Source organism: Lissotriton vulgaris, chromosome 3_1 (genome assembly GCF_964263255.1).
Source record: "Lissotriton vulgaris chromosome 3_1, aLisVul1.2, whole genome shotgun sequence".
NCBI lineage: Eukaryota > Metazoa > Chordata > Amphibia > Caudata > Salamandridae > Lissotriton > Lissotriton vulgaris.
The window spans coordinates 2,122,774,383-2,122,800,694 of NC_141689.1; positions in this window are offsets into that span (position 1 = coordinate 2,122,774,383).

Genomic DNA, 26,312 nt, shown 5'->3' on the forward strand with positions numbered 1-26,312 from the left:
AGGATGTACAATTTCAATATTTCAAGTAAATGTTTGTAGGATGTTAGATCGGCTAGGAGAACCTCTGTATTAGAGAATCTGTTAAGGTTAGCCAAACATCGCAGTGTGGTATGAAATTGTACATTAATGTTTAAATGTTTAATTTTTTGTTTTAATAAATACGGCCGGGAGGGTCACTCCCTCCCACTTCCAAAAACTTCAAGAACTGTTTCCGGTTTCCCTCATTTGGGGATTTGTGTTGAGAGGGGGTGGCGGGTATCTCGGCCATATGGAAAGGGGCGACCACTCGGTCCCCCCGAACGTATGGCAGAGTGCCTCGATCCCCCCGGGAAGCCATTTTTGGGCGGGAGGCGCGTCTCGGCTGGTATGCCCGAAGCGGCGTAGCCGGGGCGCGCTTTTTCCCGCCCTCGAGTGGGCTGGCCTAGACACGGACACCGCCGGCCACGCCCTCGGGGCAGGCAGGGGCGGGTTTACGCCCGCCCTGAAGATGGATAAAAGAAGACGCAAGACCAGAAGACATCCTCTTGTTCCTGTGCTCTGAAGCTGCACCTCCCCGCTGAACGTGAGCTCGAGACGGAACGAAGAGCCAATTTTGACCCACCCACCAGCCCCTGAGGACAGCTAGTTGTTTTAATAAAGTTGATCAGTTATTCTATTTCGTTTTCAGGTTGTTTTGGTGTTATGTTGATATTTGATGTGTAATAAAGATTGGTATAATGTTACAAATTGGTGATTAAAGAATGTCGGATTTAAGGTCCATTTAGACACAAGTTTTTTCGGTCATAGTGGCCAAAGTAGTTTCGTTTAGTTAGCATTTGTCGTATTTATTTCTGTCAGGCGGTAGGCGGTAAGGTCATGATCGGTGAGCACTAATTGGAAGATCCCTATGAGTGGGCGTCACCCAACACGGATGGGAGCGCTCGGGGGAGGTGGCCTTTGGCCTCTCAACGGGGAGGCGGTCCCTTCTAAGGATGGGTCGCCGAAAGAAGAGGAAAGGCGGTCAAGGCCCCTTCCTGTGTAGGAGGGGTTACAGCCCCCTCCTGGGGAATTTCCCGGGGCCAGTGACATCTGCGACGGCAGATGCGGTAAGTTGTGTGGGGTTGGGGGGAGGTCTACGATACCTTCTAGATACCTCACACGAGTCTTCGAACGACCTTTAACTGGCGTCGAGTTGATAAGTGCCCCCGTCAAGACAAGGGAAATTGTAGTAGTTGCACGTGAGTACGCCTCAGTGCTGTCGCCCCTCCCAAGTGGGGGGGGTATGTCTGGTTAGGGATCTTGACACCGGTTACGACCTTGCCGTTGGCCCTTAAACGTTAGGATGTACAATTTCAATATTTCAAGTAAATGTTTGTAGGATGTTAGATCGGCTAGGAGAACCTCTGTATTAGAGAATCTGTTAAGGTTAGCCAAACATCGCAGTGTGGTATGAAATTGTACATTAATGTTTAAATGTTTAATTTTTTGTTTTAATAAATACGGCCGGGAGGGTCACTCCCTCCCACTTCCAAAAACTTCAAGAACTGTTTCCGGTTTCCCTCATTTGGGGATTTGTGTTGAGAGGGGGTGGCGGGTATCTCGGCCATATTGCTTCCTGCTCGATTTCTGCTTTCAACATTTCTAGATATTTTGGGAAAACAGGACATTCTATGGACTCCATGGCTGCATTGAAAGAGTCTTCGTAAGAGAGGAAATCTCCAAGCAGTTCCTCTTCTGCACGCCAAGGCTTGAAAAGTTGCAAAAGAGCTAAATAGAAAAACTCTTTTCTTTCTGGAGATTCGCAGTCCAATTTTCGATGATTTACCAATAGACATTTTTTTTGCTTGACCAGACATCCCTCACTTCCAATTACAGCATACACTCCTTTATCAATATCTTCGGTGATGTTCCTCTTGAAAATGTAATTTTGTAGAACCTCATACAGACAAACATTCTCCAGGTGACTGCTTCTATTTGGATAATATGTATCCAACATGTTGGTCTTCAAAATATCTGTACTGCTTGGCTCCTTCTCCGACAAATACTCAATTTCCCGTACAGGTTTGAGAACTCGATTACGCGTTGCAGAAAGACCAAGACTTGCCCAAATGATATTCCTAGATTTGGCATAGAGACTTGCTGAAGATAACCGGTCAGAACATTCGTAAGCTCCGATTTCTCGATGCGACAACATCTTCAGACTGAAACTGTACAACTTCTTACTGAGGCTCTTTTCATGGGAAATGTCCTCCCACATATCCTTGAGTTCTGTCTTTTCTTTTTTTGTGATGTAAGACGTCACATACCGACCCACAGCCATACAGTTGTCAGCCACAAACTGAATATCCATGTTAGCATTCCACATGGACAAAATCCCTGGGTTGTAGTCATTGATGTTCTTGGACTCTTCGTTTGTCTTCAAATTGTATGTATTTTTGGGTGATTTCCTCGTCACATTATGTCGCAGCGAAGACATCAAATTGTTCACTCTTCCTTTAGATATCACCAATAGTGGAAATCCAAAACGACATTTTGTATAGTACTTGTTCTTGTTTCTGAATTTACGACGACAGTACTTTCCACAACGATGGCTTTGAAACCGTAAAACTTGTTCTCTTAGACTTTTGTCTTCCTTTGTCTTTGGAACAGCACATGTAGAATACTGTTCTATGAAATTCATCACTAAGTCATCCGGATCTGTTCCAAATTTGGGTGCATCTTTGATCCATAGCAGCATATGTATATGAGGAGCACCTCGTGCTTGATACTCCTTTCTCCAGAAGAAATCCAACACTTCTCCAAGAGGTGGATTTTTCTTGTTTGTGATGAAAGACATCATAGCTTCAAATCTATGATTGAAGTACCTGCATACATTCACTGGATCCAAAGAGCACAGTTCTCCGGGTGTCTTGAATTCAATATTTTCAATGTTTCCATTTGCCTCTCGTAGAAATTCAAGTAAGTCTTCCCAGCCATACTCAGCACAGCTGAGAGTGAGGAACCATGTTGGAGTTCCTAAGTTCCTCAGCATACATTTTAAGTCACCATGACGACGGTACCAATACTCATTAGTACCACGCTGACATGCCATCAGATTAATCAGGTGAGAATCCAAAATACTGTCTTGCACATTGACTTTATCCATAAAGTCCCTTGCTGAGATATTTCGCAGTTGTAAACCACTTTTCAGGATGTGGTTCACTGCATAAGACAGTCCAGACAGATCACTTTCAAACAGTAGATGAAACAAATAGGGAATGCATTGACGAAACCTAGGATCTTCTGCATACAATCGTAAAGTCCGGTATTCAGAAGCAGGAATTTGATCAGGTCGCTCATCATATCGTCCTCCTCGACCTGTGGGAAATACCTGTGGAAAACACCGAGCTTCCAAACTTTCCTCCCAAACACTAATGGGACTCCCTTTGGCTTGTTTCATTTGAAACAACTCAATAGCATTCCCCATGACTTTCTTGGAATGCATAGGATGAACAATATAATGTTCATATATTTCTTCATTTTTAGAGGCTTCTACTTTCTCAATTTGTCCAGCACACAATTCGTTGTCTTCTTCTTCACTTAATTCCTCTTCTGCAACACATACATTCTTGTAGTACTCATTGTTTTTTATCAAATACAATGTTGCCTTCTTGACTTTCCTAACATCCACTAAATCTTGCCAGATTTTCTTACTCTTTGTCAGAACACCATTAACTAAGATAACCAGAGGTTCCTCTTCCACTTTCTCTACTCCAATTGTATTAATGTTTTTCTTCAAATCTAAAGGCAAATAAACAACTCTTCCCTTTAATCCTCTCTGTAAATCTGATGGAGGCAATTTCCCTGTCTTTGGCTCCATTTGTACAATAGCCTGAAAGGGATGCACACTTTGAATCAAAATAGATTCATAAGTATTTAAATCCTTCAATTCAGAAGGTATGTCAACCAATTCCAGAATATTATGAACCTCTCTAGCAGGCATCCGGTTTTGGTTTAATTTGTTAAAACAATAAGTACACATACGTTGGTCCGATCCCAAATCAAAACAATTTTCTACCATCAAGTATGTAGCAAAATCCTTCCATTCACTATTGTTTTCCATATCACTTTTTGCATATAAATCCACTAACTTAGTCTGATTCTTATAATAAGTCCGTCGACAACACACACAAGTGAAATTAGGCCTCTCACTTGATTTCACCTGAAAGATGGAAATTTCTTTGTGAAACTTATATATATTAGAAATCTGTACACTGTCTTCCACATTACCTTCTTCTACTGGGTCAATTTCAACATTGTTCTCTTTACTAGCAAAGTAACAGAACTCAATTTCTTCACAAATATTTTTCACATGTTGTTCTGAACCATGCAAAAGAGCACTGCTCAATTGTTTAAGCATAATTGCTGGACTCTTAGCATAATACAACATTCTCACTAATTTCCTCACTTTATTATGATGCACTGCTAGCATCCTGAAATGATGAAAAACACTCTGGCATACTCTTCTGGAAAGACAAGCCAGGGAATGCCCATGCAAACCTGTTACTTCTCTCACTCTGCAAGGATCTAATTCTTGCAACAACTTCATTTTCTGTTTTAAACTTTTCTTATTAAATGTACGTACAAAATCATAAAACAAATTGATGGAATCCTGTCGCACACTACAAATGCTACTACATTTCCAGGTGTAGACTGGTCCCTTAGGACGTCTTCCTAAAATCTCATCACCTAACACCTCTTCTGCATCTGCAGACACAAGTTTTTCTTTTTCAACCGGACAACCATCTTTTACCTCATATGCTTGACCACTGGTGTCAACTGCATGCACCAAATCATTGTCCTGAAAGTAACTCTCCTCATTGAAAAATGCCTCACAACTTGAAATATGCATCCATTCTCCTGAGAATACTTCACAAAAATTACTTAGATTAACTACTCTCTTCCATCTACTATTTGGTTTGAAATCAGAAATTACCCTGTTTAGTTTCCTAATTCTATTGATTACCAAAATAAATAACTTTCGCTTAATTTCGAAAGCCTGATCAATAATTTTCTCTACATTTTTCTTTTTCTTATAAAATGTCACTTTCTGTTGGCCTTTCTTAAACTTTATAACAAATTGACAATTATCCTGTTGCGGAACATTCGCCTACGAATGTCCCTGAATTGATTTTCCCTTCTACTGCCATGCACAGACTTATCTCCTGCTCTAGCAGAAACTTTTTTGACGGGCCTTTCCTTTTCCTTTAAATTGTCTCTCTTCTTATGCACTAAAACATGTTCAATACTGGTATTTTTTTGTCTGCAAATTGTTTTTAAAAATGATTTTATTTTCTCACCTGGACCTTTTTTGGCAACTTGATACGATTTAATATTACAGGACTGTTGCAAATCTTTACCAAGATGGAGTGTAAGTCGCTTTGCTTCTTTTAGTTTTCGCTGCCTTGAGGGCATTTTTAAAATTTTCTAAAGATCTTCAGTTAAATCTGTGGAAAAATATTTAAAAAATTGATATTAACCACTATTACCAAACAGTAAACCAATAACAGTATGCAAACAATTAACACACTAGATGTCAATTCCATCTACAGTAATTTAACAACATAGACAAAGGGGGCATATTTACAAGGCACTTGCACCATGGGGGAAATGAGTTAAAATTCCAAGAACACATAGGGTCGTATTTACAAGGACCTTGCACCAGGGGAAAGTGACTTAAAATTGCCAAGCAGACATGAGGGCGTATTTACCACACCCATGCACCAGAGGGAAGTTAATTAAAATTTCCAAGCACACATGAGAGCGTATTTACAAGTCCATTGCACCAGAAAGAAGTGACTTGAAATGGCCAAGCACACATGAGGGTATATTTACAACACCCTTGCACCAGGGGGAAGTGACTTAAAATTACCAAGCAGACATGAGGGTATATTTACCACACCCATGCACCAGGGGGAAGTGAGTTAAAATTGCCAAGCACACATGAGGGCGTATTTAAAAGGCCCTTGCACCAGCAGGAAGTGACTTAAAATTGCCAAGCAGACATGATGGCGTATTTACCACACCCATGCACCAGGGAGAAGTGACTTAAAATTGCCAAGCAGACATGAGGGCGTATTTACCACACCCATGCATCAGGGGGAAGTGAGTTAAAATTGCCAAGCACACATGAGGGCGTATTTACAAGGCCCTTGCACCAGGAGGAAGTGACTTGAAATGGCCTAGCACACACGAGGGTGTATTTACAAGACCCTTGCATCAGGGGGAAGTGACTTAAAATTACCAAGCACACATGAGGGCGTATTTACAAGGCCCTTGCACCACCATAAGGTGTGGCCTATGCAGAAGTATGCTGGATTGTCTATCTGCCATGGTAAAAGCAAGAAATATCTAGGAGCAAAAAGGCAGGTCTGGCAGTCACAAAAGTTTATTTGAGGTGAGGCCTACTCAGCGTTGCAGATGAAATTTTGGCTTGTTGAAGAGTACAGAGGACATAATACATGTGCAGGCTAACAGAGGAAGTGAGTCATGTCCACGGCACACTTCAACAAAGGCCAGACCTCCTCTGTCTCCCTGGACAGGCCTAAACCTCATCAGCACAATGTGATTAGTAATGTTAGGAAACACAGGTGATGTAATTGAAAAACTTGCAAATATTTTTGCTCATTTCACAATCACATCACCTGTGTTTCCTCAGCTTAGGTATCTCATTGAGCAGATATAGTCTAGCACATCCAAGAGTACGCAGAAGGTGAGGACTGTATGTAGTAGTGCAATGTACATAATTCTCCTCTAATGACAATTACAGAAGCCTCAGCATATCCATGCCCCCTAAACAGTCCTAAATGTATATCATAATTATCATAGTGACTATGAAACTCTACCAGTACATATTGTGAAACCTAAATGACTTCAAGAAACAAGTTTTTAAACCATCAAACAAGAAAATTATCCTCCCATATTCATGTTCAGAAATTAAATATTTATTTAAAAAAGCAGACCCCTTGTTGTCCTTCTCATAAATGTGAAAAGTATTTCTTTTTTAAAAAAAACGATTTTCTGGTCATAATTTCAAAACACAGCACAGCTCCTATGTACAAGCACACCCTAGCTGGCTTCCTTATTTTCTCCAATAAGCATACTAATCTCCTTCTAAATTAAAGGAATCTTTTCTCATCTTAGCACGATTTTTAAACACATTATGTAAGCAAATTAGTCTCCCAGATTCCTGGGAGAAGTACCTTTAAATTGTCTAGCACACATAGGGGCGTATTTACAAGGCACATGCACCAGGGGAAAATGACTTAAATTTGCAAAGCACTCATGAGGGTGTATTTACAAGAACCTTGCACCACCTTTAAAGTCACTTTTAAAATGGGGAAAATGACGTGAATGTGTCTCATAAGCCTTGTAAATATGCCCCCATGTTGACTATGTAACTCTTGCAAAACATATTGTGAAACCTAAATGACTTCAAGAAACGAGTTTTTAAACCAACAAACAAGCAAATTATTCTCCCATATTCATGTTGGGAAGTGAAATATTTATTTAAAAAAGCACACCCCATGTTATCGTTCTCATAAATGTAAAAAGCATGTCTTTTTCTTAAAAAATTATTTAGTGGTCATAATTTGAAAACACAGCACACCTCCTATGTACAAGCACACCCTGTCAGTACTAATACTTCACATTATCTATAATTATAATTTGTCAAAGAAGCAAAATCTTTTTGGAAAAAATTATGAAAACACTTGACACAAAACAACATTTTAAATGTACAGCTGGCTTCCTTATTTTCTCCATAAACTATACTACTCTCTATCTAAATTAAACAATTTTTTTCTCACCTTAGCAAATGCTTTTTGAATTTCAAAACAGTCTCAGAAACATACCAATTTTTCTTTAGCAGAGCAAAAGGTATGCACTTCAGAGGCTGCAACCAACAAAGGCACTGAAATGCTGAAATTCATCACACATATCTCTCATGTGACCCAATCAAAACTCTTCCCTCACTTTTTTCAAATCAACACCCTTCCCCCCTCTGCCCTTTCTGGCCTTTTTCCATAGCAACTACCTCCTGCCAGACCTCTCATGTTTACAAGTACACACAACAATGTTTCAAATGAACTCTGAACTCTCAGTACACCTGCTAATCCACTGCAATGTTTCTTAAAATCATGTTTTCTTAACCATTCAAATTACATGTTTCAAAGAACACATCCATGCACCCTAACTTTCTGTTTTCAGCAATGGAAATCCACCAATCACTGCTACTGAATCATTAGCACAGAAACTCCACAGTTTTTTTTCTTTACAAACTCCTACTGTTTCAACTGCCATTTCATTCCCACACTTCATCTGACTGCAGCAGAACCTTCTCTCACCATGTTTTCTGTCTGGATTGTTGGACATAGTTACATCCACTGGGCTCACAGGTATGCTGATAACAGAAATTTACACAACCTCAATTTACAAAATGTGGAAATCAAATGGATTGGCCAAAGAGGATTGAGATGTCACCAATTGATATCATTGGAGAAAACCTTTTTACATTTGCCAAACCCTGACCTCATAATAGTGCACTGTGGAGGAAATGATTTGGGCACTTTGACTGGTGTAGGTCTGGAAATGCTCCTAAAGGACACCTTTGAGCAATTAATGACACTTTTCCCTCAAACTGCCTTGGTATATTCCAATATATGCCAAAGACAGAAATGGAGGTGGTCCAATCAAATTTGTCCACAAATTGAGAAAGCGAGGAAGCATGTAAATAAGTCTGTTTCAGCTTATATGAGAGACCATGGAATGGGCGCCATCTACAACAATAACTTACGTTATTACATGCAAGATATCTACAGAGGAGATGGTGTGCACTTGTCAGATGAGGGAAACAGAGTTTACATACAAAATTTAAGACTGTGTATTGGTACCTACTTATAAGTACCTAGAACTTACACAGAACCCAAAAGCTCTTTTCAGAGCTACCTTAACTATAATTACTTTTTTAAAATTTCAAATGTACCTTTTTTCACTAATTTTCACTTAAGTTCGCTTCCCGGTTTGCTACCCGGTTCGCGTTCCGGCAGCTAACCGCGCGAAAAATGCAAAATTTTTTTGTGACATATATGAGCCTCCTCAGCTACCCTCAGAAAACCTAGGGGGTCAAGATACGTCTCCCGTGCCCCCTTATACCCATTTCCCACATTGTTATTCCTCCATCTTGTGATAAAATTTGTTCAAAACACAAAATGGCGAACTCCCGGTAAGCTACCGGTAAGCTACCCGGTTCGCGTACTGGGACGCGCCTCTACGGCGAAAAATCGCAAATATTTTTTTTTTTTTATTGTTTGCCCCGCGGGGCACTTTAATATCCCCCTCATTAATCCTAGGGGGTCAGGAGGGGTCTACCTTGCCCCCTTTCATTAAATTCCCCCTTCATTTTTCTCCACCTCTTGTCTCTCGATCCTACCGAGAGACAAGATGGCGGCCGTTCCGGACTGTTTAGAATGTTGACAGACACCGGAGAGCCAATCAGCTTCGCTTCGCGAAGTTCCGTTACGCGTCAGGTACGCGAACCGGAGCGCTGTTACAGATATATCTGTTTTTTAAAACGTTAATTTCTCAAAATCCACTGGAGCACATATATTGAGACATAGCAAAGGCACGTCGGGCAAACCATATCTACAATTTTGCCAAGTTTCGTGTAAATCCATTCAGCCGTTCGAGCTAAAAGTGATTCCAACCGCCCTATGGAAAAATGAATGGGAAAAATGTGTTTTGGGACCCCCCTTTTTTCTCGGCCCCCCTTGACGAAACTCCCCCAAATTTTCAGGGGCTGCTCAGAAACAAAATGTGCCATTTTCCTGAAAATTTCAGCCAATTCCGTCCACAAACACCAAAGTTATTCGACATGGAATTTTTAGAAATCCCATAGGAAAAAAATACTAACTATATATACCTACTGGCGACCGTCAGTAGGTAATACATATATATATATATATATATGTATGTATATATATATATATGCATTATGGGAACTGCAGTCCGACTACTTCGAACTGCAGCTGCAACTAGTCAGCGGGTGGAGTCAGCTGACCTCCTTTCACTGGGAGGGCCGGTGTATTTCAGGCGTGTGGGAAGGAGTGTTCTCGGCAAAAGCTTACGGCATCCGAAGAAGGCAACTAGCCGAAATGCATCATGCCACTGCTAAACTGTCAATAAACGTGTTCCCGACTGCTCCCCTGGTGTCCTCTGGCTTTCTTCACGAAGGGGTCGAGTTTTCCATTGTTGATGTGCTTGCCAGCAGCACATGAAGAGGATCCGTTCTGTGAAGAGCCCTGCATTTGTTGGCAAACAACGAATTACCCGTGAAACCGGATTTTGCAGGACCGCCTCAGGACCAGATCAGGCAAGTGGCCACTGTCTACGAACAGCCCGTGACTTCACGAGGGTAACAGGATCACGGTACCCTAGTTACATGGCTCGGTCGGACTTGATTACTGGGGCCGGAACGTTGGGGACCTGAGGGAACACTGAGACTGCAACACACGGGGGCACCCCTTGGTTATCTAACCCGCACTGCTTGCCAGGACTTCAGCCTTGTGACATTTGGCTCCACTTGGGTACTCACCAGACCGCTGCATTATGGGAACTGCAGTCCGACTACTTCGAACTGCAGCTGCAACTAGTCAGCGGGTGGAGTCAGCTGACCTCCTTTCACTGGGAGGGCCGGTGTATTTCAGGCGTGTGGGAAGGAGTGTTCTCGGCAAAAGCGTACGGCATCCGAAGAAGGCAACTAGCCGAAATGCATCATGCCACTGCTAAACTGTCAATAAACGTGTTCCCGACTGCTCCCCTGGTGTCCTCTGGCTTTCTTCACGAAGGGGTCGAGTTTTCCATTGTTGATGTGCTTGCCAGCAGCACATGAAGAGGATCCGTTCTGTGAAGTGCCCTGCATTTTTTGGCAAACAACGAATTACCCGTGAAACCGGATTTTGCAGGACCGCCTCAGGACCAGATCAGGCAAGTGGCCACTGTCTACGAACAGCCCGTGACTTCACGAGGGTAACAGGATCACGGTACCCTAGTTACATGGCTCGGTCGGACTTGATTACTGGGGCCGGAACGTTGGGGACCTGAGGGAACACTGAGACTGCAACACACGGGGGCACCCCTTGGTTATCTAACCTGCACTGCTTGCCAGGACTTCAGCCTTGTGACATTTGGCTCCACTTGGGTACTCACCAGACCGCTGCATTATGGGAACTGCAGTCCGACTACTTCGAACTGCAGCTGCAACTAGTCAGCGGGTGGAGTCAGCTGACCTCCTTTCACTGGGAGGGCCGGTGTATTTCAGGCGTGTGGGAAGGAGTGTTCTCGGCAAAAGCTTACGGCATCCGAAGAAGGCAACTAGCCGAAATGCATCATGCCACTGCTAAACTGTCAATAAACGTGTTCCCGACTGCTCCCCTGGTGTCCTCTGGCTTTCTTCACGAAGGGGTCGAGTTTTCCATATATATATATATATATATATAGAATATATATAAAAAATTATATGGCAAAATGAAACCCCTCATTTTGTTCCTTTTCAAATTAAATATATTAAGTGTTACCACTTTATTCCAATCAAGATGATTTCAGGTGTGCCATACTTTTGTCATAAGTAAGACTTTTAGCGTTCTAGTTGTTCTTTAGAACACTTTGGGACATTCTGTCATTGGGCTATAGTTGGGATACATCTGGCTGATATTTGGGCTACATTTGGGCTCTTTTGTCTCTGGTGACCATCTTGGGAGATTGCATGTCAGAATTTATTTAATGAAATATAAGAGGATTTGAGAAGTCACTCAAAATGTGCCCTAATTTTTCTTTCTTCAGCACTAATCATAATTTCTATGGCAAAATGAACCCCCTCATTTTGTTCCTTTGCAAATTAAATGTTTTAAGTGTTAACACTTTATTCCAATCAAGATGACTTCAGGTGTGCCATACTTTTGTCATAAGTAAGACTGTTAGCGCTCTAGTTGTTCGACTGCCAGTAGATAATATATATATATATATATATATATATATATATATATATATATTTTTTTTTTTCACAAAAGCATCCTCGATTTAAAAGCGCGCTCAGCACCAGTCAATCCTTCTTGGCAGAGCTGTCTTTATAATGTTCAAGGCAATATTGCTAGCCTTACGCGTTTCGGGGCTCCTGTCCCCTTGTTCACAGGCAGATGGACATGCAAAGGAGCCGATTTCATTTAAATGAGCATTTTGCACACGTGACTTTTCTAAGCTCTTTAATTGGCTGCAGTCATTAGTAGCACAATGCTGCATGCTGGTCAACGATGTGCACAATGTTATAGTAACATCCATTAGTTTATTTCGCTCGCTGTATTCACCTGTAGTAGGCTCAGTTCCTTTGCATCACTCTGTCCCCTCGACATTATTCACAGTCTTTTTCCATCGCCGGCTGGCATTCCATAAGTGGGGACTTCGAAGAAGTTTCTGTGTCTCCAGATGGCCCTCAGTCATCAGAGGCGGCGCGCTTTTGCGGCAAGTGCTGTTTATTCCACAACGCGTTTCGCCGTGAAGACGGCTTGATCACGTGGAAGTATGTTTGAAAGGCATTGGTTATATCTATTCAGATCATAGACATGAAAACAGGACTGGTAAACAACATAAAAGCAACTGAATATAAACCTTGTATCTATACGTAAAATGAAATGTATAACTGTCTAAATACATGAGGTCACAAAATCCAGGTACATTGTGTATATTAGACACCACAAATCTAATTAATCATATTATTGTTGTTGTTTGCATAATTCATAAGACATTACGATAAATGAATGAATTAAAACGGAACCATCCGTGCGTGTGCATCTGCTCAACAGACAATCCTCCAGAGTCAGGCTGTTGTTATATTAAACCAACAGTACAAAACCAGCGTGTTACACCACTCTCAACCTGTGATCGCGGTGTGAGCCTCGACTCCACCCCTGCTAACGCTTAATGCGTAACGAATGGCACAATACCCGGGCTGTATCAGGACAGAGTGTCCCTAGCCGTCCCCACGTGTGGGTATTGAAAACAAGAATGATGGCAAGTGCCCGAGTAAAACAGATTCCGGGTTGGCAAAGAAAGGAAGGCACATTTTATATGGTGCATGTAAAAATGCAAGACAACATAGGTATGTGTCAATGTACTTGTGACCAGAAGTACAGTATTCGCAAGTGCTCGAATACATCATAACAGTAATTTACCGTCCTTCAACTTTCAGTCAAAATAATAACCAAGAATTGGGACGTACTCAAAACTGACAATGTCATTGGCAAGGAACTACCCAAAAGACCCAGCATCACATACAGACGCGGGAAAAGCATTAGGGACTTGCTAGTCCGCAGTGATATTACCACATACCCTCCTGCGAACGTACAGGGCCTAGATGGCTTCTTTCCATGTGGCCATTGCAAGGCTTGTGCCAATAGCAAATCATGCAAAGAAGTCACCTATAATGGGATAAACAAGAAAATCATGTTTTTTCTCACTTGCAGTTCCACATTTGTTGTCTATGCAATTGTTTGTACATGCAACAAATGGTACATAGGCAGCACAACATGTATGGCTAAGAAACGCATTCTGGAGCATACCAGGGCCATCACCAATTTTGACCCGAAGTACCCGGTGGCACGACATTTCAGAGAACAACATTTCTCTAATGTCAAACACCTGAGTTTCATAATTTTGGAACAGATACCCAAGAATCCGAGAGGGGGCAATAGGGTTCTGAAACTGCGCCAGAGGGAGTCAAGATTAATCATAGATTTCTAAAGTAAGGTTCCGGTAGGCCTCAACCAGGATGAAGAATTAGCCGTACATCTAAAAGATTAACAGACGAAAGATCATTGTTTTGTGACACAATGTATATGTATATGCAATGTTAAACCTGCAATCTTTGTTTTCTGCATACCTTATGATTGTTTAAGTCCTATGTTGAACATCACAGGAATGGCGTCATGACACCAACTACGTGTTTTTAACTTTCCATGTATTTGTTTTGTTTTAGGAGCAAGAGAGGGGGCCCACTTCACCAGCACTTCACCACACGGGACCTCTCCCCTTCTCTGTCTCCTAACCACATGGGCACTTGCATGTTTTGAAAGACTGAAAGTTGAAGGACAGTAAATTACTGTTATGATGTATTCGAGCACTTGCGAATACTGTACTTCTGGTCACAAGTACATTGACACATCACTATGTTGTCTTGCGTTTTTACATGCACCATATAAAATGTGCCTTCCTTTCTTTGCCAACCCGGAATCTGTTTTACTAGGGCACTTGCCATCATTCTTGTTTTCAATACCCACACGTGGGGACGGCTAGGGACACTCTGTCCTGATACAGCCCGGGTATTGTGCCATTCGTTACGCATTAAGCGTTAGCAGGGGTGGAGTCGAGGCTCACCCCGCTATCACAGGTTGAGAGTGGTGTAACACACTGGTTTTGTACTGTTGGTATATAACAACAGCCTGACTCTGGAGGATTGTGTGTTGAGCAGATGCACACGCACGGATGGTTCCGTTTTATTTCATTCATTTATCGTAATGTCTTATGAATTATGCAAACAACAACAATAATATGATTAATTAGATTTGTGGTGTCTAATATACACAATGTACCTGGATTTTGTGACCTCATGTATTTAGACAGTTATACATTTCATTTTACGTATAGATACAAGGTTTATCTTCAGTTGCTTTTATGTTGTTTACCAGACCTGTTTTCATGTCTATAATCTGAATAGATATAACCAATGCCTTTCAAAGATACTTCCACGTGATCAAGCCGTCTTCATGGCAAAACGCGTTGTGGAATAAACAGCACTTCGTGTATACGGGTGTTCAACTCGTTCTTGCCCTGAGAGCGTGCTTTCAAGACTTTTTTTGTGCAAGAAATAATAATACGTGTCGGCTTCCCTCCGCCGACGTGCACGCCACCCTTCACGGATCGTGGAGATCCAGAAGGAGTTGCCTTTCGTGTTCGTATATATATATATATATATATATATATATATATATATATATATATATATATATATATATATATATATATATATATATATATATATATATATATATATATATATATATATATATATATATATATATATATATATATATATATATATATATATATATATATATATATATATTCACTGAAAAAAACATAGGTTATAGGCCATGTATAGTTAGGAATTTGCATTTACAAAACCTTGAAAATTCACTGAAAAAAACATTGGTTATAGACCATATATAGTTAGGGATTAGCCTTTTCAAAACCTTATTTTACTCACACAAAACCATTGAAATTTCATATATAGTTAGTTCCACTAACTATATATCGCGCACCCGCAATCCACTGCTGATGATGTCACATATTACATCATTCATGACATGGTTAGTGACATCACTGATGACATCACTGATGACATCTCAAATGACATCACTGATGACATCACTGATGACAACATCCAGTGACTGTATGTTTCTGTAAAGTTAAAATATGTCTTACATATTGAAGAATGAGTGGATGTATAAGTGTCTGGATGAAGGATTTAGTAGGTGCATGACTGACTGTATGAGTGAGTGATTAAATGTGTCTCACTGAGTGCATGGGTTAGTGACTAAACTGTTTTAATTTGTGCATCATTATATCTGTTGTTCTACAAACTGCTGCATATGTTGATCAGTAGCTATATGAGTAACTGTATGGGTTATTCATTGGTTGTCCAAGTATTTGTATGGGAAACTGAGTGTGTGTGTATGGGTGGCTGGGAGGTGTGTGACTCTGTACATAGATGTGTGAGTAGTTGATTCACTATATGTATGGGTTCAAAAGTGCATGTGGAAACAGCTGTATGGGCGGTTGACTGTGCATGAGTGTATTAGTGAGTGAATGGATATCTCAGTGCTACATGTCAAAGTAAGTACATATGTAAAACACAGTACATGTGAGAGTTGACATATATAAATAACTGTGCATAAGAGCCAGTGAATGTGTGAGTGGCTGTATGGATCATTGTGAACATGTATCAGGGATTGTATAAGAGAGTAAAGTAAATATGTGTTAGTATATGTTTGAATAAGTAAGGTGTGTATAACTGTATAGTTGAGAAAATGGAGGTGTGATTGATTTTTTGCATAACTGACTAGGTGTGTGAGTAACTCCATGGATGAGTGACAGTCTGTGACTGTCTGTTTACACTGATTGTATCTAAGGTTATATTAGAGTCTGAGGAGGTTCATGGTATTATCATGGTATGGTATTATCACATGAATGATATCATCAGTGATGTGATCAGTCATGTCAAATGAGATGTTATCAGTGATTTTATCAGTGATGTCATCAGTGATGTCATTTGAGATGTCATCAGTGATGTCATTTGAGATGTCATCAGTGATGTCATCAGTGATGTCACTAACCATGTCATGAATGATGTAATATGTGACATCATCAGCAGTGGATTGCGGGTGCGCGATATATAGTTAGTGGAACTAACTATATATGAAATTTCAATGGTTTTGTGAGTAAAATAAGGTTTTGAAAAGGCTAATCCCTAACTATATATGGTCTATAACCAATGGTTTTTTCAGTGAATTTTCAAGGTTTTGTAAATGCAAATTCCTAACTATATATGGCCTATAACCTATGTTTTTTTCAGTGAATTTCATTGGTTTTTTAATAGCAAATATCAAAAGCTGTAAAATGTCAAGTACGTGATAGGTAAAAACTTTTTCGTGTTTATGCACGCTGATGTGCTTTGAACGCTGCCCCCCTCCCCTCTTTTCTCTTAGTAGTACTCTCTCTTTGCAGATAGTGAAGAGTAGTTAACGCAGGCCTTTACCCCCGTTGTAATCCGTCGTGCCTGCTTGTCTATCCATTTGATTGATTGTTATCCAAGCATTTACTGTTTTACAATTGATTCTCTTTGGTTCATTCTCTATTTACAAACAAGCACAAAGTCGCAATACTCTGTTTAGTCTTTGCAGATAGTGAAAAATCGTGAAAAATCGTGTAAAAAAATAAAAGTAATCGAGCAAAATCAGTAGGCCACTAATTGGATCTCTTTTTGACCTCGCTAAAATAGAAACATTAGGAACAACCCTTCATGAGAAATACGAAAATAGTGAGATGAACTGAGCTCCACACCATGAGGGCTGCAAGACAGCTCGGCTCCGTCACCCACCCCGCCCAAAATAAAGACAAACCCTATGCAAATATTAAAAATATAGACAACACACCAGCAAAGTAACAGGGTAAAAATTTTTATTAAATAACTATTTACATTACGTTGGTTTATGAGATGATGTCAGTAGTGGACCGATGTGTGAATAGGTCGGAAGCAGCACAAGGCGCCAAGATCCGGATGGCAAGTCCTGGATGTTGGGTGCCATAGTTCAGAGTTCTGAGTTTGAGCCTTTTTCAATGCCTGTTTTTTTGTTGTTTCCCCTCCATCAAAAACAAAAAAAATATATAAAACTGTGCAAAAATACAAAAAAATCAAAAAATGTTTAGAAAAGCAGTGCTTGTAAGACTGTCTGAAGCTTATTTCCACCTACTGCAGCTTCACTATTCTCAAAGTAAGTGAGGGTCATTTGTGGACCTGACTGCATTTGAAAACAATGTTATATGGTACCTCCCTAAACCGCTTGACGGAGGCCCCCGCGGGGCGGTGTGATGGCACGGACTCGGAGAAGACGCTTGGCTCCGACCCCCTCCCCAAGTCTTATAGCACTGGTGTAGCCTGAGATCGCCCCCGACATAGGCGGCCGGCTCCCGGGGTCCGGCGGAACTTTTTGCCTTTTGATGACTCTTCTATTCTGGACCTTGTCCCACAACCAGTTTGACCTGAAGACACGCTGTAGTGGGGCGCCCCTTTACCGTTTTAGTTGCCATTCCGCCCGCTTTTGCTACACTGTGCCTCTTCCGCCATTCAGCTGTTTACCGCCCGCTCTTGCGACTACAGCGTCTCGCTCACCATGTAGTTGAGTTACTCCCACTCTTGCGGTGCAGCGATAGGCGACTGCCACAGGACTCTCAAAATGGCGGCCGACTCTTCGGTTTTGGGCCTGGTCCACTAAAATGGCCCTGGGACACCTTGGAACTTGGACGCTTCCCTGATAGGGCTTGGGTCCCATTCTCGAAAGCGTCCCCTCAGCCGTGAAGATTCTACAAAAGTCTTGGGGGCCCCCGACTCCCGCAGGCTTCTGGTGGGGAGCGGCTGCCATGTCTGCTCGTGGAATGGCCACGACGGAGCTACGAGATGGTAGTGCTCTCATGCTGACGCCAGCTTTAGTCTGAAACATCCAGAAACACTGTAGACTACCAATTCGATCAGTTCCGGTAGCGCCCCAACATGACCCGGTAGAGAAGAACTTGCCCTCCCCTCTTTGACTGATGGTTCTTGTTGCCTGTCCCCTCTGTTGTCATTTAACAGAACTTTTTGGACTGCTGAAAGGGGTTGTGTTCCGAACGCTGGTTGGTGGAGACATTTTGACTATATTCTTGACCTACGTTGTCGCGTAATGCGTTATATGACACGCCGCGTTAGCGCACCCGGAAGTGATCCGGGGCGCGGCGCGCAGCGCGTAACGTAAGCATAACAGGTCATGTGACTTGTTAATAAAACTTTTCATTGGTTCATTTTACTTTTGTTATTTTAATGATGAAAAGCTTGGTCATATGACCTAAAAATTACGCTTTTTATTGGTTTCGAACATTATTTTTTTTTAAACATATATGTTATAATATTCCAGGCTAATGTACTTTCCCGGAAAATTTACAACTGTCCTGCAAGTAAAATATATTCCTTTTTCGAGAAAAAGGGCGTTTCTTCGTTCCATGACGGAGCCGTTGAGTAAAAGAGACTCGGCCTGCTGTCTTAGTCGCCGATACGCCTGATTATCAGATTCTTATCGATCACTTTATGTTGCAGGAGTGGAAAACACAACTGCCCTTGACCATTTATCTTTACTGCGTTCCTACATATTATACCTTTTATCCGTCATGTAATTGGACTACTTTATTTCACTTGCCTTTAACTGATTCGAAAACAGTGACTAAAAGTAAAAACGTTACCAATGTAAATACTACTACCATGTTTTGTTTTAAAAACCTTTATTGTGAAAATGTCAGTATACAAATACGGGCCTATAACCACGTGGGCCGGCCACGGAGCAAACTGAAATCGTATATGATGAGGAGACATTTACATTATAGAGGAACGTAACGAGCGAGCCATTAGGTTGCAAGAACTAAGATGTCTAACAGTTGCGGAATCAGTGGACGTACATTTTGTAATTAAAATACGACAGGGCCACTTACAAAAAAGTTATCTAGATATACATTTGCGTGCAAGTACCATGGGTGACGTTAATTTGAACTTTCAATAGTACAGTAATCAATAACACATCAGAACTTAATATCAATAGAGATGTCGAAATATTCAATCAATTCTCGTCCCCGCCCGCCATGAGCATCAAAACTGCATTCATATCTCGTGATATCAAGGTTGTTCAACCAGTACACAACAAGGAGTTACGAGTCCCATTTATACCGGCGCCATTTTGGGCGAGGCCGGGCAGGTCCAAGATATAGTCAAAATGTCTCCACCAACCATCGGCCAGACCAGAACCCCTTTCGGCCCTTTATGCTACAAGATGGTGTCTTCCATTCAGAAAATATTGTTGGCAGCATTTTGAAAGGAAAGATAAACAGCCGTTCTCCTAGTGAGTCTCACATTGTTACATTTAGGAAGAATGTTGAAGAGTAATATGTGGAAAATCTGAAGCCATTTTTCTACAAACTCTCAATCAGCCTTGGATGGAAAAAAAAATCCTGAAGAATGTACAAACTGAAAACCAATTTTTGTCTGTATAGCATCAACAGCAATGCTTGAGTCAGCTTTGTGTCAAGCCGCCATTTTCATTCAATCAATAGCGTCCCCCTGCACACATTCAGGGACCTGGTCGTGTCTTCAGGTGAAACGGATTGTGGGACAAGAAGCAGAAAGGAAAAGGAAAAAAGTTCCGCCGGACCTCGGGAGCCGGCCGCCTATGTCATGGGCGATCTTTGGCCACACCAGGGCAATAGTGAAGCTGCAGCAGGTGCAAATAAGCTTCAGACAGTCTTACAAGCACTGCTTTTCTAAACATTTTTTGATTTTTTTGTATTTTTGCACAGTTTTATATATTTTTTTTGTTTTTGATGGAGGGGAAACAACAAAAAACAGGCATTGAAAAAGGCTCAACAGTGCAGGGCGCCTTGTGCTGGTTCCGACCTATTCACACATCGGTCCACTACTGACATCACCTCATAAGCCAACGGGGCACCCCACGCCGACTTTCGGCACAGCATTGTAGGATGGCCACACCAGTGCGCAACTTGCTGGACACCACCTCGGTGCCATCCGGATCTCGGCGCGTTCGAGTCACTGTACCGCAAGAGTGACCGGAACTCAGCTGGACACACCGTCTTTCGGCGCAGCATTGTAGGATAGCCACACCAGTGCAGCAACTTGCTGGACACTAACTCGGTGCCATCCGGATCTCGGCGCGTTGTGCTGCCTTCGGCCTATTCGCACACCGGTCCGCTACTGACACCGCCTCACGTGCCAACGGATTTTCTACGCTTTTTGTAGCCCTATGCCGCATAACAGGTCATGTGACTTGTTTATAAAACTTTTCATTGGTTCATTTTACTTTTGGTTTCCTAAAGATGGAAGGCTTGGTCATATGACCTAAAAATAACACTTTTCATTGGTTTAGAACATTTTTTTCCCCAAACGATGAAAGCCCCACCTTGTTTCTGGATGATTCAGACTGAAGCTGGCGTCAGCATGAGAGCACCACCATCTCGTGGCTCCGTCGTGGTCATTCCGCGAGCAATCATGGCAGCCGCTCCCCACCGGAAGCCTGCAGGAGTCGAGGGCCCCCAAGACTTTTGTAGAATCTTCACGGCTGAGGGGACGCTTTCGAGAATGGAGCCCAAGCCCTAGCAGGCAAGCGTACGAATTCCAAGGTGTCCCAGGGCCATTTTAGTGGACCAGGCCCAAAACCGAAGAGCCGGCCGCCATTTTAAGAGTCCTGTGGCAGCCGCCTATCGCTGTACTGCAAGAGTGGGAGCAACTCAACTACATGGTGAGCGAGACGCTTTAGCCGCAAGAGCGGGCGCAACTCAGCTGGATGGCCGCCACCTGGGGAGGCCCGTTCACGCCGCCTCCCCCACACCTCCCCCCCAGGCCGCCCCACGCCAATTTTCGGAGCAGCATTGTAGGATACCAAAACCAGTGCGGCAGTTTACTGGACATCACCTGGGTGCCATCCACATCTCAGCGCGTTCTGCTGCCTTGGGACTATTCGCACAACAGACCGCTACTGACGAGGCCTCCCCCCGCACCACCCGGGACGCCCCACGCTGTTTTTCTGAGCTGCATTGTAGGATCCCAAAAACCAGTGCGGCACCCAGGTGACATCACCTGGGTGCCGTCCAGAACTCAGCACGTTGTGCTGCCTTGGGACTATTCGCACAAAAGACAGCTTCTGACCATTGTTGTCAGGACTATGCCGACCCTCAGCAAGAGACCTCTGTCAGTCCTGGCAGCTAGGGGAAGATTTCCTGTTTGGAGGCTGTTCCCACTTTGGGGTTCCTTGCAAAAATTAGCTCATGATCACGGTTGGTCGGAGGTGTAGCCGCCTCCGGCTTGTGCCGCCATTTCGATGCAGTTAGCGTTCCAGTCTTTTTCAGCAGTCCGCCATTTCCTAACTCCGCACGTTCTATGTGGCGCACTTCAACTGTCCCTTTCCAGCAGTTAGACGCCCTGAGTTTGGCTCCTGTCAATTCACCGCGTTCTCTCATAGTTTTCCCGCTACTTCCAGTCAGCTTTCACAGAGACTCAGTTCCGGAAACCCTGGAGCGTGTTCTCGTTCCGTACCTGTGGATTCCTGCATTCCGGGTTGTTTGCCCCTGACTCGCCGCGGCCTGTATCTGGCCGTGCGGACTCTTTCAGTCAAGCGCTCCTCATCTGGGTTTGGTTCCAGTGGGCAAGTACCTCCCGCATTACACAGAATTGCGGTAAGAACATTTCATTCTTCAGACTTGCCGGTCCTGTCGTTTGCCAGTGCTTGTTGCCCAGTCCTCGGCTCAGAGCCTTCCAGTGAATTGAACTCCAGAACTGTTCAGAACTATTCAAATTCAGTTTGTGACAAGACTTCGAGTGTTCTCGAAATTCGTCAAGTAAATGAGAGTATATATTATATGCATATGGTAATACTGTTGTCTACCACCTCTACTCTTCGCATCATCTTTTCAACCGCTCTACACCAGCAACAAGAGTACCAACCCTCACCTCACTATTTGGGACTCATTAAGAGAGAAGCTAACTCCACACAATAACCAGGTATGATTGAGGAGAGTCGAGAGAGAGAGAGAGTGTGTTGTCCATGATTTATTAGAACGTTAGTAATGTTCTGCTCCCTGTTGCAGGTGTTCCCCAGCCACTCCTTCCAGAGGTAGTACGAGACACCAGTGTGGAAGACTCTCTTTGTTGTTTGTTATCCACTTCCCCTTTCCCTTCCATTCCTGGGCTTGGAGCAATCCGGGTGCAGGGGTGTTTGGGAATTCGGAAATTAGCATCGCCGAAGATAGCCGCTCGCTCCCACGGAGATCTGGATATTTCAGGTACTGCTTCTGACAGATTGAAGTGCCTCAATTATCTTCCGTCTGAGCGAGATGGCCGAAGGATTGGATGTTAAAGCTTTGGCGTCTGTGTTAGAGGGACTTCAGAAACAGTTGAGTGAGACGAGGAAGAAAGTTAGGAAATCTAACCAGGAGGCTAGTTATTTACGTCAGAGATTAGATGAACTAGCAGAGAGCCCGCGCCCCAACTTCGGTAGTATAAAATCATCTGCCTTTGGTTCCGCTCCCTCCTCATCCTCATCTACGGAGTTTACCACACAGGTGGTGCACGCAATGTCCCCTACCATTCCGTTGGCCCCGCCCGAGAGATTTCAGGGAGATCCCCACAAGGCCCAAATCTTCCTGACCCAGTGTTCCCTGCATTTCTTGTGTAAGCCCATTCTGTTTAAAGAGGATCAGTCTAAAGTGGCTTTTGTGCTGTCTTACCTGAGCGGAGATGCTGCAGCGTGGTCTTTGCCTTTGGTGGCAAGCAACGATCCAGTGTTGTATAAATTCGAAGAATTCAAAGCTGAGTTTTTGCGCATTTTTGACCGAAGAAATGTTTCACAGACCACCGACAATGAACTATTGGAATTGAAACAAGGGAATCGTGATTTGGTGGCTTACCTGGCACAATTCAATAAATTGATCGTCGAAACGAGTTGGCCCGAGGCTAAGCGGGCGGCCATTTTCTACCGAGGCCTCAAGGATGAGTTGAAGGACGGTTTGGCGCAGATTCCCAAACGACCCACGGATGTGTCAGAACTCATCGATCTTGTATTGCAGATTGATCAGAGGCTTGCAGAAAGGCGAAGTGAACGACGAAAGGATGTCCGCACTCTCCCGCCTCGATTTGATCGGTCTCGACCGGAGGTCGTGAAAAACCCTGAAGGCCAAGGCCAGGAAGAGCCGATGCAGGTGGGAACCATTCGAGGCCCTCTTACGCAGGAGGAACGAGAAAAGAGACGCCAAGGTCGATTGTGTATGTATTGTGGGCAATCGGGCCATTTTGTCAAGGAATGTCCGAAGAGATCAAAGGCAAGCTCGTGGGTAAAAGATCGGCTCCACCAGTAGACGGAGTTGTACTGGTGGGAGCGAGTGACGAGCCAACTCCCAAGCCACAACTTTTAGCCAACACCCTGCAATCCGCAGCCCCGCATCTGAATTTACTGTGTAGGATAGAGTTTGGAAAAGCTCAGAAGGAGGAAGTTTCGGTGATGGTAGACTCGGGGGCTACCGGGAACTTCTGCGACATCCAGTTTGCCAAGACCTTGGGAATACAGTTTGAAAAGAAGCCCAGACCGGAACCGGTGCGAGCAGTGGATGGCACCCAGTTGTCGTCGGGACCTATTGCTTATGATACTGAGTTGATGACAGTGGTGGGACCCGGAGAGCACCGAAGCTTCATTCGATTTAGTCTCATAGATGCCCCCCAGTTCCAACTCATACTGGGGTTACCCTGGCTCACCGAGCATAACCCGCAGATCGATTGGTCACGGCGTTCTGTAAAGATGAATTCCGAATTTTGTTCTGAGCATTGTTTCCAGTTGACTCCGGAGAGCCCAAGTTCCACGTTGTCACAAAACCTGGCCAATCAGGTTCAAATGGTGTGTGCTTTGGAGGCCCCAGAGATTCCCGAGGAATACCAGGACCTGAAAGAGGTGTTCAATGAGAAGGAAGCTAAGAAGTTGCCACCTCACCGAGAATATGACTGTCGGATCGAATTGGACCCAGGGGTGTCTTTACCATGCAGTAGAATCTATGCATTGTCGGAACCGGAGAATCTCCATTTGAAGGACTATATCGAACAAAATCTAGCCAATGGATTCATCCGCCCCTCTCAGTCTCCAGTTTCCTCGCCCCTCTTCTTCATTCCGAAGAAGGATGGGACCTTGAGGACTTGCATCGATTATCGGGCATTGAACTTGGCCACCAAGAAGAACCGTTATCCTCTGCCTCTCATTTCAGAACTCCTGGATCAAGTCAAGGATGCCAGTGTGTATACAAAATTGGATTTACGGGGGGCCTATCATTTGGTGCGCATGGCCGAAGGAGAGGAGTGGAAAACTGCCTTTCGAACCAGGTTTGGTTTGTATGAATACCAAGTGATGCCCTTCGGGCTCTGTAATGCCCCCGCTGCGTTCCAGCATTTTGTCAACGATGTGCTTCGTGAGTGTCTGGACCGTTTCGCAGTGGTCTATATCGATGACATCCTTATTTACTCCAACAGTTTAGAGGAACACGTCCATCACGTGCGAGCCATCTTGAAACGCCTGCTGGAGAACCATCTGTTTGTCAAACTGGAGAAGTGTGTTTTTCACTCTTCCCGAGTGGAGTTTTTGGGCTTTGTTTTGTCTCCGGAAGGAGTTTCCATGGACGACTCTAAGTTGCAAGCGATCAAGTCATGGCCGGCGCCCAGATCTGTAAAGGAGATCCAAAGTTTCCTGGGATTCGCCAATTTTTATAGACGCTTCATCTTGAACTTCTCAGAGAAGGTGAGCCCCATTACTAGGCTGCTAAAGAAAAATGTGCGATTCGTCTGGGAACGAGAATCTGAGGAGGCGTTTCAGCAATTAAAAGAAGCTTTCGTGACAGCCCCAGTACTGCAACACCCCTGTTTGAGTGAGCCCTTTTTCATTGAGGCCGATGCATCCAATTTGGCCATAGGAGGAATCCTGTCGCAGCGCCAGAAGAACACCGGACAGCTTCATCCAGTGGCATACCATTCCCGCAAGCTTACCCCTGCGGAGATAAACTACTCCATTGCTGATAAGGAGCTTTTGGCCGTCAAAGAAGCATTCAAAGTGTGGAGACACTATTTGTTGGGAGCGAAACATGTAGTCACGGTCTTCACTGATCATAGGAATTTACAGTTCCTCAAGTCAGCGCGCACGCTCACCCCCAGGCAATTGCGCTGGTCGCTTTTCTTCGCAGACTACGATTTTGTCCTCACTTACAAGCCTGGATCCTCCAATGGAAAGGCGGATGCCCTTTCACGTCTGAGTATGGGGGAGGAAATCAAAACCAAAACGGAAGGATTCATCATTCCGGAGGAAAAGATAGTGGCCATAGCTGTCGAGGACGATTTGGAGGCCCGAATCAAGGAAGAGTTTTCCAAGGCCGAATATTCAGATTGGGAATCAGGCGGTCCAGATCGCAGTGTGAGGAATCAAAGACCCATTTGGCAAGAAAAGATGTTTGTCCCCAGTGAGAAATTGCAAAATGAAGTCATTCAGCATTTTCACGACCACCCGCTAGCAGGCCACCGAGGAGCGAAGAAGACCCTGGACTTAATCAAGAGAACCTTCAGTTGGCCGGGCATGGATGCTCAGGTGAGGCAGTACATCGCCACTTGTGAGCCTTGTGTTAAAGGCAAGAGTTTGAGGCAGTCCCCACAGGGCCTTTTAATGCCGTTGCCCATTGCCCCGTCTCCCTGGCATTCAGTCTCCATGGACTTCATAGTAGACCTGCCATCTAGCCAAGGGTATTCAGTCATTTGGGTGGTGGTGGATATGTTTACCAAGATGAGCCACTTTGTCCCTTTGAGGTCCCTCCCCACAGCCTCTCAGTTAGCTACTCTGTTTGTGGAGCACATTGTG